The sequence below is a fragment of the Pteropus alecto genome, unplaced genomic scaffold (genome assembly GCF_000325575.1).
Source record: "Pteropus alecto unplaced genomic scaffold, ASM32557v1 scaffold23, whole genome shotgun sequence".
NCBI classification, from domain to species: domain Eukaryota; kingdom Metazoa; phylum Chordata; class Mammalia; order Chiroptera; family Pteropodidae; genus Pteropus; species Pteropus alecto.
In genome coordinates, this window is record NW_006435837.1 from 3,381,376 (window position 1) to 3,393,547 (window position 12,172).

A 12,172-nucleotide genomic window follows, 5' to 3' on the forward strand; every position below is an offset into this window, starting at 1 on the left:
CGGCATTCTCTCAGTCACTTTATTTATTTATTTTTTATGATGTTCCACTCCTGTAAGAAAATTTTGATGCCTGATAGGATTTAGTTTAATCTTTCTATTTCTCACATGAGGGAAACGGGTTATGGAGGCCACCCGGCTGAGGTCAGTGTGCGTCATATACACCTGTCCTTTGATTTTCGCAGTATTTTTTTACGCGAGTTTTTTCAATATGTGATAAATAGTCCCACCCCGCCCCCATTTACACAGATTTTCCCATGTACACAGACTTTTTATACACAATTTCCATTTACGTGGTCTCATTTTACATTTCTGTTATTGGCGATTCCTCTTTCTAAAAAACAATAGCTTAACTCAGCAATATGCGAAGAACTGATACTAACACACAATTATTAATGATCTTCCTGTTCATTGGATGACAAATAAAAAAGCATGGGTGACTACGGATGTTTTTCAGGATTGGTTTCACAAATGTTTTGCTGTAGAAACTGAAAATTACATGCAAGAAAAATGTCTTCCTTTTAAAATACTTTTACTTTTAGATAATGCACCTAGTCATCCATATAATTTAGAACACCCGAATATAAAAAAATGTATATTTGCCACCAAATATAACTTCCTTGATCCAAACTTTAGATCAAGGCATTATTTCCACCTTTAAGATTAATTATATTAAACGGAGTTTTAATGATATTTTTAATAAAATTGAAGATAATGAATCACAGGTATAGAAGCTTGGAATAAGTACACAATTTTAAGCTGTTTCAAGAATGTTGCTTGAGCTTTGAGTGATATAAAGCCATCAACTTTAAATGCTGGCTGGAAAGCAATATGAGCAGAAGTGGTTGTACCAGGGAATATGGTTCCAATAACTGACGAGGGATTAACTGGCATTATTCATTTATTAAATAAAGTTCAAGAAGAAAGCTATGACAGTTTGAATGTAGATGATATTAACGAATTACTGGTTGATCACAAATTAACTGATAATGAATTCACTTAATATCTGAAGCCCATCCTGATGATGAATACGGCAGTGACCTTGAACCAGTTTCATTCACTGCAGAAAATATTTACAAAGCTCTTCAATTGGCCACAGAACTGGAAACTGCAATTCTATATATCGATCCAAACATCTAATGGGCCTTAAGATTTCAAAGAGATTTTTAAAAATGTTGCAGCAAATATCCAAGAATCGATGAAAACTTAGCAAAAGATGGGGTTGGAAAAAGATCATCCAGAAACATAAATAATGAAATTGAAGCAGTACTTCCAAATGTTTCGAGCGATGAAAATAGTAATTTTGTGCCAATTAAAAAGGAAAGGTTGATTGCTTTAGATTACAGTATAGACACTGACAGCGAATAAAATTTATTTTGGTTTTTCTAAATTTTCATTAGCATTTTTTGGTGCAATCATGTGAAATAAATATTTTTATGACTTATATTGACCTATTTAGTATTCTTTTTCATATTGGTGGACTCTTTATGGGATTTTCTTCCGTGTAAAAAGAAGACGTGTGAAATGCATAATCCACGTAAATCAGGGAATGGGTGTACTCGTTTCTAGCTGACCTCAGCTACTTGGCTGTGGACAGTGCATTTTAGAGTTCTCCTCTCTTGGCTCTAGGGAAAGGAATTGCATGACAGGTAATTTTTAGAATAAACCATATCCCTGGTTTGGGAGTGCAGCTGCCTTGTTGGACACTCCAACGACAAAAACCACCTGATCGTTCTATTTCCCTGATGGTTATATGGCTTACTATTTAGTAAAAGTTTTCTTTTGTTGTTAGCATACCTTGAACCCTTCAGTTCACTGACCTGACTGTCCAGTAAGAACCAGAAAATCCATAAGACTTAGACTTCTTAAATCTATTTTCTATGTTTCTAACTAAAAGAAGTGCAAAATCCCTGTCCAAAAAGAAAAAAAAAAATGTTGACTAAATAATTGTATTCACGTAGCTTGTATATTTTCATTTGCCATATAATCTAATTCTCAAATTCTCAACTAGAGATGGCACTACACCCAAAGGGGGCATTTGGAAATGGGGGATTTTGTTGTCACAACGGCTGGGGCAGCACTGGCATTTAGAAAGCAAAGCTTGCTTGGGACGTTGAACATCCTGCAGGTTTTAGGACAGTCCCACACAAAGAAAATTTGGCCCACCTAAAAATATAGTCCTGCACAAAATGCTGTAGCTCTTCTGCTGATAGATTCAGTGTGAACCAAGGAAAATATAATTACCAAGAGGGTAGAAAGTCACATAGCGTGTGAGCATTTTAGTGAGAGAGAACAGATACTACAAATTGCCAAATGCTCGGTGTCTTCATGTCTCACCAGGGTTTGTTTGTGAATTGACACAGGTGGTGTTGCGAGAATCCATGAAGCTGCTGGTGGTCAAATCCGAGCTGCTGGCCCTTAGAAGAAGCTCCTGCCATCCTTAACCACTGGATTCCAAATTATTAAATTGAAATGTAACTGTATTCCTAGTTAGTATGTCAAATACTGACCACTCTTGATAGAAACCTTGCGACATTGGCCTTGTTGGTCTTTAGCGAAGTCTCATGTTACGGTTCTATTTATGAGCTTCGGCTGCTGATAAAATGCTTCCTGTACTATGTACTCTATTATCATAGTGATCCTCCCAAACGTAGTCATTCCAACTTGGAAATTCACCGTGTAACCATTCTTATTCCCAAAGTTGGAGCATATAAACATTTAGATGTTATTTCCTGTAAATATTCTAGACATTTACCTAGACTCTACTTAAACATATTCTGAACTTGGGCTGCATATTTCACTGTCTGTATTTAGAGGGAGAAGAAATTCCAGAGAGTTTTCCCCATCTCTGGGTTTTCTTTGTTAGAAGTTACTATTTAGAAGCCATTTTTTTTGTTTTGTTTTGTTTTTTGTTTTTTTGTTTTTTTATTAAGCTTAGTCACTTGCAAAATGTGTTGTCCCACATTACTCCTTGGGTGGCTAACAGAATAAGTCCAGTTGAGTGAACACAGTGGGGAATGATTTCTGTTTCCTTATGCATAGTCTTATAGACACGGGCAACTGAGCCTAGCAAGGAACTTTTCATGTTGCTTCTTAAAATCTGCAAGCTGTAGGCACTCCAAACCATCGAGTGGCTTTTGGACTAAATGAATTGTGTGTCTCACGCACAGGTGTTTGGTTTTCATGTCGTTGCTATTGTTTTTCTCTTGTATCTTGGGGCTTTTATTTGTTTATTTGCTCCTGTGTTTGCTCAATTCTAATAAAACCAGACACAAGTGGAGAATCACAGTGCTCTGAGACAAGGGGACCCTGAACTGGACCAGTATGTCACTTTAATGGACTTTAATATAAATACATCTGAACGGGGGACAAATGACACTAGAATGTATACTCTATCTGTTTTATGCCATATAATAAGGGGTTTTCTTAATTTTGTTTCTTGTGGTGAAATGTAACTTTCAGATTAAAATGACCTTTTCTTCTTTGAAACTTTTTTTTTTTTTTGACTTCTACAATAAAGAGGTTGGAAAGATCCATAATTCTGACTGAGGTTTGCAACCAGGAAATATAAAGAAGTCTTAATAGAAATCTTGTTTATGTGCTTTTAGAACCAGCTACAGTTTAAGACTTTATTAGTTATGGAAATTGTGTTTGTTCATGTATGCGTATATACGAAATAAAATATATGCCTCCACTAATGCAGTGCCATTCATCTTGGTGACTATCGGGGAAAATCTCTTTTATGACAAGCACACAGAAAATGATAGTATGGTCTGACTTTCAAAAAATGCCTCCCCATGTTTCTTACAGCTTTATTTCGCTAAAGGTCTGTTTTGTTGTGATCTGTTGTACCTCACAGCACCATTGTGACCGTGATGATGCCTCATTTGCATGATGTGTACGTTGTGTTTAACGTGAAATACATTTTCACTGAGGAGTCTGATGGCGTGCTAGCGTTTTGTTTGTTTCTGTAGGCTCAATGAAGAAATATGCTGAAACCAAATCAGATTTTTTAAAACTCGTGGAAAAAAGCAAAAGTCCTGTGTGGGTGTCCCTTCCCTTTCAGACTCATTAAGATTCCTCTGTTGTCACTTGCAAGTAAAGCCAACTGTGGCAATAAGTGATGAGCTACGCTAGGACGTGATGAACTTCTAAGCACAGTAAAGCTGCTGTACTTTCAGACCACCGATGGGAGGGATTTCTAGCTAAGATGAAGTTAACCTTAGTATAGTCTACGAAAACATTCCATGTAGCAGTCCGGCATTTAACCAATTATAATGGGAATGGTGACCCTTATTTTCTAGTAAGCTGAAACCCAGAGCAGCTTTTATGTATCTAATTCATGGCTTGCCTACAGCCTGGGATTCGGTACCAGCCAGGATCAGGAGCCGGGGAGACAGGGCTGGAATGAGGATGTTGGAACCCTCGTCAGAACTTCTGGGTTGCTATCTCCAAAGCTGGAGGCCCAATCAATGCCTCTCCATCTCTGCTGACACAGCCTCTGGTGAGAGCACAGGAATGGACATCTTAACGCCGTATGCTGGCCTTTGACAGTGCATTTACAAGTAGTTGCTGTTATCACGAGCTCTGGTCAGAGGGTCGCAGTGGAGGCCAGTCACTAAGAGCAATTTCTATTTTGTGAACATTCTAAACTTAGTATGCACAGGTTTCCCACTAGCAAATGCTTTTGTAAACCAAATTTAGAAAGCAAAGGTAAAGAACTAATTTGTTCCTAGAGATATATCCGTTACATTGGGGCACGACACAGGGTAACCGCCATCTTCAGCATCGTTCAGGAAGCTCAATTATGTAAGAAATGGAGCGAGAACTCACAAACATTAGAAAAGAGAAGCCTTTGCAAATAGTCTTTTTGGGAGAACCCAAGAAACCAAAAAACTCTTAGAATAATTTCACAGGGGAGCCAGCTACTAAGTAAAGAAAAATCAATAGTTTTCTTACATATTAACAATAAGTAGATCCCAACAAAACCCATGCAATTTCTAGAAATAAGCTGTCTAAAACTTGACTGTGGAACATTAGAATAGACATAAATGGAAAGACAGGCCAGGTCCCCAAATGGGAAAACCTAGGTTTGTGAAGAAGCCTAATAGTAAGTGGCCCTCACATTTGTGCAGTATTTGTAAACTAAATGAAGCTCTAATCAATGGAATTTCTTCTTCACAACGTGAAAATATAATTTTATAGCTCGTGTAAGAACATGAACACAAAGTTAAGAAACATAAAATGAGTTTTTAAAAAGGGACAATTTTCTCCAACAAATAGTAAAATGTATGGTAAAACTTTCCTAACTAAAAGAGTATAGTCTGATAGAGAAGAAGAATCTGGAATAGAAATAAAGATCAGTGACATACCCAAGTGTCCTAAGAATTTAATGTATGATGGGGTGGGGTTAGAACATTTGTTTCTGTGGGGAGAGGGCACGTGATTTAGTGTCTTCTGAGGGACTTAGTTTAACATCTTCGATGGAGCAGGGTTAAGGACCCAGAAGTCAGTGGGGGAATGATAAAGACAGGAGTGGGGTCCAATGCCTGAGTACAAATTATAGTTGAAGGTTTAAGTTGGAAAAATTTAGACACAAGGCTTGGTACCGGCCTCTAAAGATCCTGAATTGATGCCCCCTCCCCAGGTCGTGCTGTGATCTGAGGAGGTGAGAAGCAGTGGCCTCTACTCGCCATAGTCTAAGTTCCTGCAGGAGTGGAGCCTGACACTCAGCACATCCTGAGTTCTTGCCATATGTGAGGTGGCCCTAAGACTTCTCCAGGCTATGAGGTAGGTAGAAGAGAATTATATTCCCAAGGACACACAGTTGGAACTTGGCAGAGCTGGGGCTGACTCCAGGGCCCCAGCTTTGGTACTACCAGGGAAGCTGACAGGTTCTTCTGCCCCTGAGAGCAGCAGAAGTGTTTTGCTGGAGTAGATGCTTATATCGAGAAGGTCGCAAGCCCCCGCAGGGAATCCTAGTTCTGAGTGTGCTTTTATTAAAAAATGATTGAGACATCATTCACATACCATAAAAACTCCCCCTTTTAAAGTATACAACTCCACCTTTGATTTATTTGCAATGTTGTGCAACCATCACCACTATCATTCTAGAACATTTTCATCCAAGTTGCTTTTGCAAGCAAAGGTTTCTTACCCACTCGTCTACTCAAAGCAGCAGAGCTTGGCTTTATTAGCTCTAGTTCCCATTGTACCTGGAAGCAAGAACATCGGATTTGAAAATCCTATTCCCTGAACCAGTCACATCCCCTTCTCTCACTTCCAGTATGTCGAATTAAGGGGATATTTATGTAGCCTAATTCATGTGGGCTGTTTTGTGGATTTCACAATCTCTGTGCACAAATATTGAATTAAATGCCAAACAGAGGCTCACTTATTAGATACTTGGCATGGACCTTCTAGGTCAAGGACAGACATAGAGTGAGTGAGACTGATTTAAAATGCTTTGAAAATCCTGAACCTCTGGAGATGTGCCTTTAACCATGACCGTCAGATAGGGGAGGTGTGGGCTGGCTCTATCTGACCTTGTGTTACTGGGGCAGATAGCCCATATTAACCAGGAGGGACGGAGTGTTTGAATGCTGCCTTTTTTCTGTCTTGCCCGTAAGGTCCGGGTGAGGGTCCAAGACAGCCAGTACTGTCTGCACTGTGGAAAGAAATCACTCCCACAGATGCTGCACCTGGAGAATTCACTCCCCACCTCTCCCTTCAGCCGTGCAGTAAACAAGTGAGAAGCTTCTGCAAGGCAGTTAGGAAATGCCAACATTTAATCCTTCCAAGTGGCACTGAAGGGTGGTTGGCGTTAGGGGAAACGTTAGGAGAAACGTCTAAAGCGTCCAGCCTTGTGCACTTCCAAGAAAGTATGAAGGCAGGCTTTTTGCATCTTACCTTTTCTCAGGAAATGCAAAATGCGAGGAATAGAGTCCCAAGGAATTGGACCTTTGGGTAAAGTCACTTCTTTTTCAGATTAGAGCCAACAGCTCTCTGACGGCTATTCTTGTCTTTTAATCGTATTTTCCTAGTAGTTTGCGGGCTCATCTTTGAAACAACCAGAAAGTTGTTAATGAGGAAGTGATAGCTGGAAAGGGGCTAGGTCACCCACAGTAGATGTGGGGAGTCCCCATGGTGCAACTCAAAGGCTGTTTTAGAACAAACCGAATCTTCCCGGTGCCACTAAGAGGAAAGAATCCCATTTGGTCAGGGGACCTGGCCTTCTAAAGGGTTCTCAGGGGCCGTGCCTATGCGGTGACACTCTCGATAGCTAGTGTAAGGTGTTCAGTGTTCACCGATAGTAGGAAATTATCCAGAATGTGGAAATAGGGCCAAAAGTTGACTGTGTGCCCTTTCAAAACCCTCCCGGAGTGTGGTCTCAATGAGGCAGCACAGGAGCCGCTGAGGCCAGGGGGACGTGACTTCCTATGACCGACCATGTGCTATTAACTATGACCCAGTCTCTGGAGTTATTCACTTATAGACAGAAAGTTGCAGATGACTTTTGTCCTGTAGAAAAGCTAGTTCTAAAGCTTGTGTCCGTCTGGTCCTGTAGGGCACTAAACAATTTTGTATCTAACTTTGCGATCTTAGTCCAGCATTCTTTCTCCACTAAATGAATGTGCATGTTGCTGTGTGTAGACCTACATCAGCGTGTGCATAACAATTAGTTCCCGTATCCTCCTTTGATCCAGCTTTGTCATCCTGCTCCTTAATGAGTTAAACACATTATTTATACATGCTCACTGGGTATTAACCTTTGGGAAGTTATATTTTGACAATGAGGAAGTTTTAAGTCCTCAGCAGGTTCTGGGAAATTTTAAACAACTGCTATAATGGCTTTAAAGGTTCATGTTAAATGCTAGTATGGTGGATGTCATGGTGCGCCACCCGAAGGACCGCCCCTTTAGGACTGGGGCGTTTGTCTTTCTAGATGTCTCCTTCCAGATGCTGGAGGTGCAGTTGCCGAGTCTTGGTGGAGTTCCTCCCTGAGAATTGCCCTTGACTGAAGGAGGCTGCCTCGCCGAGATTAAACCCCCTCGCTTGGGCAGCCTGTATCTTATGGCAGGATAATTCAGTGTACCAAGCGGGCCAACTCAGAAGAGATGTCTTGGCTTCAGAGCTCCCTGTGGATTCACCTGAGGCCTTTGCCGAGACTGCAGTGCAGCCCAAGTTCTCTGTCTTTTGTCCTTCACTCCCCCGAGCACTCCCCACACACTTCGTGCATGTTAATTCATCTAAGTCTGTACCTGGAGAAACAGACCTGTGCCAGCTAGGCATTGTGCTAACGGCTTTTCATGCATTTTGTCTCTTAACCTTAAGAACAACTTTCTGAGATAAGCACTGTTGTTGCCGTGCTCACTTTACCGTGAAGGCCAAGACAGGTGAAGTTGCTTGTCCAAGGTCACATAAGGCCAGCAAGTGCACAACTGAGCTCCAAGCCTAAGGCTTGCTTTGGAGCCTGCTCTTGCCCTGGCCCACCACACCACCACACACCCAAACCCTAGAGGCTCTTGCCAGTCTACAACAGCTCCTAGCTATATTTACAGGCTGCCCAGTTGATCTCAACCAGCTTCCCTCACCAGAAGTTGTTGCTGACTTTGTAAATCCCTAGGAATCTTTTGCTGAGGGCATTTGATCTATTTTTCTATTGCTCTATCGAGCGGAATACCTGCACCCTCTTTTCAGAAGCACAGACATTTGGTATAGGATTTTTTTGTCATCTAGGAGGAAATCCAAGTCATAAATGCTCATTAAGCAACTATATATGAATACCTACTTTCTACTCCTTGTCAAGCATTTTGCTAAGGATGGGATGGAACAGAGAACAAGACTAGATATTGTCCCCAACCTCCCGAAGCTCATAGTCTAGCAGGGAAAAGAGAGAGTAGACAAATAATTTAAGAAGTTATTATTTGTGATTGTGATGGGTGATGAGGTCAGGTCTGCTGTTATACATTTTCATATTATTACAGTTTGTGATGAGATATTTCTTTGTGTGATATTTTGATTAATGTTTATCTCCCTGTAAACCTCCTGATAGCAGGGCTGCCATATTCCTACTACCTAACACAGGTATTCAGTAAATATTTGCGAGCGAATAAACAGTTGTTACTGAGGAAGTCTATGAATTAAAATCCATAGCCTCTGATCTGCATATCTTTCTGCCAGACCCACATTCTATCATGAGATGACAGTCTCGAGGACCCTGGTTTTTGTGTTTGCTTTTGGATCCCCAGCACCTAGAACAGCACCTATCACAGAGTAGCCCTACAATAAATCCGTGTGGAATAAACGGCTTTTTAAAATTGAGAATATGTATATGTACCAGTTTGGATGGTTCCACTACACACAGCAGAACGTGGTTTCAATATTCAGGGCATTTATTAATCACAGATAATACATAACAAGCTCCAATGGCAGCTCAATGACATCAGGATTCTGGGGCAGCACTTCTTGGAGTTTCTTGGCTCTTAAAAAGGTTACCGTGGCACCAGCATTTTGTCCTCATTCCATGGTGGTCAAAGGTGTGAAGAAGTCTGTGGCAGACTGCTCCTTATATTGCTCATTCCTGCCACCAGGTAGGAAACTCCCAGAAGCTCCCAGCACATTTCAGCTTCTCATTGGCCAGTACTCGATCTCACATTGACCCTTAAGCTAATCAATCACTAGCCAAAAGGAAGGAGGTGATCACGTGTATTAGGTAAGGTAATGCTAGTTTCTATAACTAGGTGCAGAATGTCTCAAATACAATAGAAGTTTTTTTCTCCCTCATGTGAAGTTCAAAACAGATAGATGTGCCTTGTTACAACTCTCCTCTGAGTGATAATTCAGGGACCAGGCCTCTTCCATCTTGTAGCTCTCTCATCTTCCAATTTTATCATGTTTGCTTCCCAACCACCTTAGCCTCTAAGTGGCTCATACAATGTCCATTTGCATTTCATTGGCAAGAACTAGTCACATGACCCACTTAGATGCAAGGGATACTGGGATGTGTAGTCCCTGGCTGGTTTACTTCTTACAAGGGAGCACACAGGTAATTTGGTACATAGTTAGTTGTCTCTCTGTTCCATGATTGACTTAGATTAGAGCCGTCCCATAGGAATATAATGTGAGTGAGATGTCATTTTCAGTGATCAAATTGGGAGCCTGGGAAGAGAGAGGCAGCAAATATTTTTATTGTATTTTTATAAACCTACCACCAGGTTCATTATGTTGTCTTTCCCTGTCAGTCTAAGGGAGAGTAAGAATTGGTATAAAAAATTGAGAAGAAACTGTGGGGTTACTTAATAAATTTGGAGGTAAAGCAAATTTATCAGGCAAATGAAATTTTTTGAGAACTTAATGACTTTTGAAATGATGTCTGGGTTGTGTCGGGACACAAAACAGACTGCTAAGGGTAAGAAGAGATACATTAACTGAATCTATCAAGAATTCGAGGGGCACACTAAAGATTTAAATAAGGGGAGTAATGAACTTAAAAAAATATTTTGCGGTAAAATTAAGTTTTTAACCTAATATCGTTCCTTTTTGCTTTGCATCAATGTAGGTAGTCCACATCAATCAAGTTTTTTCAAGATATTGCTGAGTTGTGACACATTGTTTTAAAACCACAAATATTATATGACTTGCGGAACCAGGGCCAAGCCACTTCGCATATCACATTACAAAAGAGTTCGTCAGAAATAATTTATGGGACCAGCAGGCTGGTAGCAACTACCAAATCTTGTTTAGGAATTTGTCCTCCATCTCAGTAGGAAAACAGACATAAAGGCAGTGACTAGAATAAGCAAAAAGGAGTCTACAGCATAATCCTGTCTAAAAACATTTTCTTCCAAACAATATGAATCATTTCTGTCTGTGCTCTGCTGTTGACAAAGCCCTTAAAAAAGTAAAGGTAAAGCAAGGACAGTATCCACACACACACAAAAATACCTATCTCAAGGAAGGAAAAGAGGAGAAAACAGGGCCAGCTAAGCATTAGACATCACAATTCATTATCAGTATTAAGGAAAATAATTTAAGTCAGATAGTTAAGGAGAGAGAAAACTCATCTGTTCTGTCAGTCCTGGGTTATAAATACCAATGCAGATGCTGAAGATACGACCAACACAATGCAAACCATTTATACAAAACCTATGAGAAAAATCTAGGCCAACAGCATTGTCAAGGGATGAGAAAGCTATTTGTCCTACTTCTCCCTAATTATTTTATTCTCACATCAATCAGCATTTTAAAAAGAAAGTTACACAGAAGGATGGCTGGAGATACATGTCAGAGCAGCTGGCAGGTTTCCACATAAGTAATGTTCCTCCAAAAAATGACAATGACAGTAGGCACTTGGTCTAAGTCTGTATCAAAGCCCGATTTCCTCTTTCTTTAAATAAATTTACTTATTTAAATTAGTTTCAAGTATACAGTACATTGGTTAGACATCTATATAGTTCAAAAAATGATTCCCCCAGTTGTTCCCTCCCTCCCCTGGCCCTCCACCTAGCCATCATATTAATGCTAACTGCATTCCCTGTGCCGTGCTCCCCATCCCTGCGACCATCCATCAGCTACTAATTTGTACTTCTTCAATCCTTCACCCCAACTCCCCTCCCCTCTGTCTGTCACCGAATTGTCCATGATATTTGTGAGTCTGTTTTTGAATAGTATGTTCATTTTGTTCCTTAGATTCTGCATATAAATGAAATCATACAGTATTTTTTAATTTGACTTTCTTCTATGGTTTAAAAATTAATAGTTTTAAAACTACTTCTGAATTTCATCAAGCCTCTATGTTCATCTCCTTCTGTTTAGGGAATACAAGCCATGGAGAAGTGGTTCTCAAACTTGAGTGTGCTTCAGAATCCCCTGGAGGGCTTGTTGAAACTCTACTGGGCCCCACCCTCAGAGTTCCTGATTCAGCTTTAAAGTAGAAGCTTTAAGATCTAGCTCATGGTCCCATACTTGCTCCTTTTCTTCTGATATGACACCAGTAATGTCTCACATAAGGTCTATTCCTTCAGGCTGGGTCCCAGGCAGAAGAACCAAAGCTGACCCATGAGAGTCTTGTAAGTGAGAAATAAACATTTGTTGTTATAAGCCACTGAGATTTTGGGATTGCTATTATAGCATGACATATTCTTACTAATACAGAATCCTTGTATTAAGCATA